Source organism: Lucilia cuprina, chromosome 5, assembly GCF_022045245.1.
Source record: "Lucilia cuprina isolate Lc7/37 chromosome 5, ASM2204524v1, whole genome shotgun sequence".
NCBI lineage: Eukaryota > Metazoa > Arthropoda > Insecta > Diptera > Calliphoridae > Lucilia > Lucilia cuprina.
Genome location: NC_060953.1, coordinates 37,947,359 through 37,950,578, shown reverse-complemented (window position 1 = coordinate 37,950,578; position 3,220 = coordinate 37,947,359).

Here is a 3,220-nt window from a genome sequence, read left to right as displayed (position 1 = left end):
ATAATGCCTTATTTAGAAATTTTAGTTTTTTATCAATAAATGGCTTAAATATTTTGGAATTATGGTAATATTCAACATAAAAGTTTCTTTACAAAAAATAAAAATTTATAAAAAGTAAAAATTTTAAAAATATACTCATGGTGTAGGGTATTATATGGTCGGCCATGCCCGACTATACTTTCCTACTTGTTTTATTATTATTCGGTTCATGTTTGTATTGACTTTAACTTGTATTTTATGGATAAATGTTACAATTTTGTGGTGTTTTTTATGTTTCTTTATTTTTCGGTTATGATGTCGAATAAATTTGTTGGGTGTGAAATAAAATCCGAAAAACTTTATATGTTTCAAAGACATATATTAAGTGAAATAAAAAGAGAAATAAATGAAAGCAATTGTATAAAAATATTATTGATATTATATAGATAATTAAAGAAATCTATGTTAACTACTGAATCGTTTAGTATTGATTTCTAGGTTACACTTAAACAAATGTTTTCTGTTTGAAAAGCTAAAAAATTTCATTCGGAACAACGGAATGCATAAATTGGAATAATATAAATATGGCTCCACACTTCTTAATATATTTAACGACAGCCAGAAGGCAATTAGGGCGATAGCAGATTATAAAGTTAAATCTAAGACCGTATTGGATTGTGGCCACGCAGGAGAAGGGCACAGCTATAGAAAATTGGACGTGCAGATTCCGACGAATGTGATCATGTAGAGAAGATAGTGAAACTCTGGACCATATTTTTTGCTTTTGTCAGGCTTAGGAATTACGTCCAGATCTCTGAGTTTCTGAACATCGGAAGATAATATATTCAGTAAATACTATATAAAGTTTTTGTTTTACCGGATTTGATGCACGAGTATCGAGTGCTTCACGTAAACATCTGCCTTGATGATTTTGTTTCACTGTGGACTTTTTTATACACTGGATAAACATGAGAACGGTCTACCATGCGCCCCTGAACCCTTTTATGAAGACATCAGATGGTAATTTTTGTACATGGATGTGTCGGTTTATCTACTAGCAATTTGCTGAAGTACTCGAGCTATCCAAAGTCTTGCCAAAGCTTTGCGAAATGCCAGGCAGCGTGGAATCAATCCCAATGAATAGAAGGGGAGAACCCCAACATCACCGAAAGGTTACCACTCTTATGATGTTATAAAATATTGCATTATTTAAAATACAATCCCCATTATCTAATGAACCATTCCAATGCATTCCTTGGCCACCTTAAACCCTTGCACCCACACTACTAAGATGGCCCTATTGTTTCGGCAACAGCATATAGAAACGTATTTGGTAATCCGAAAAACCCAACATTCTTTCATTGCGATTTGGGTATTAAACCAAAACCAAACACTACATGGATCTCGAAACAACCTCAACCAACTGATCAGCTAAGGCAAGTCCTGCGGGCATCTGGCCACCCGTAGTACCTGATTATCTGGTGCTCTGCCATTACAAATCATTCCATATATTTGACATCACCAATTTATAGTCCCGGCAGACTAGAGGTATTGGTAGCACCTCTCTACTCCGGGATTGCAATAACAACAAATTTCTTCGGTATGTATACATCTGGAAATACCAGCGATCAAGACTGCGTCAAATTGGCTGAGGTACTATCATATATCTAACAGGGATATTTGAGTTTATACTTATAACGAAGCTAATACTTAATTCGAAATTGTTGTTTTCTCTCGTCTCCATTTGTCCATGAATTCGGGCCTCTCCAAACATGATGGTCGTCTATCTTCATGACCTTCAGTTAGGTAATCGGGTATCTGTCTGGTATCGGTCATAACTGGCGGCTATAAATTTGGCAACTACACTAGGTATATTGACCTACTGCATAGTGACTATTGTCAAAATGAGTACATCTTCTCTGTCAGACCTATTAAATGTTCAAGTAGAACACTAGCGACATTCTTGAACTTCGCTAAATGAATTTGAATAACAACAGAACGGAACTATTTTACTATCCAAATTCCACTATCGGACCAGTCTTATGCGACATGCAGATACCTTCAAACCTAACTTAAAGGTTGTAAATTCGTTAATCGAGTCATTTAGCACTAACTGAAGGCTATGAACCAAGCGCAATTTAGCTTTCGAAAGAGGTTGCTGAAAGGGTTGCTTTTGATTTTATTATTAATTATACAAATTATACTTTCACTTTTGATATGATATGTAAAACATATCAGTGGAATTGAAAATATGGAATTAAGCTTTTATATATAATTCTTTCAAATCCAATTTAAATATTCTCGACCTCGTACATGTGAGAGTGAAGATGACTAAAGGTGACGGTGTTTGATTCTCAGCATAACATGCAATGTAGTAGCAGTCGTGCATATCCATCACGTTGAAAAAAATTTTTTATAAATTTTATAAATAAAAGTCTTATGACAAAAAAACAGCACTTTTCAAAAAAACTTAACTTTTCAAATTAATCAATGTCTAGATCAAAGTGCTTTCACATAACAAATACAATTTATTTTCTTTCCCATCGCCATTACCAATTAATCTAATTGTAACGTGTAGAATCTTTAAAATGCAACAATAATCTCATACCAATTCATTTTACTCCATTGCAGTTACTATTTGATTGGTAGACTATCATTTACATATTAATTTCACTTTAGGGAATGTTTAAATCCATTTCTATTTAAAATAAACAATTTCAAATAAATGCAATGGAGTCAAAGGGGGTTTGAGAAACAACTAAATGAAATTGAAGCAGTTAAGCTGAACTGAAGTGGTCAAGAAGTGTTTGTCTACGGAATTGACTGCAGTTAATGGTCAAGTTGGAAGTTAAGAACTGGGAAATATTCAAGTATACAATTTGTCGTAAGTGAGAGTGATGTTGACATTTTAGCTTAAATAAGTTGTAAATAAACCAACTGGTAAATAAACAAAAATGACTCTCAAAAAGGAGTTGGTTGAAATACGAAAAGTAGTTGTTAAAGGGAACCATGAATAATCATTTGAAGGGATTTACACTTTTTAGTAATTTATTTAGGAAATATTTTTCATTAATTAAACATTTTCAAATTTATATACAATGAATTTAACAAAAAATTTTAACAAATACAAAATTTCATTTATCTATCTATCTATCTATCTATCTATCTATCTATCTATCTATCTATCTATCTATCTATCTATCTATCTATCTATCTATCTATCTATCTATCTATCTATCTA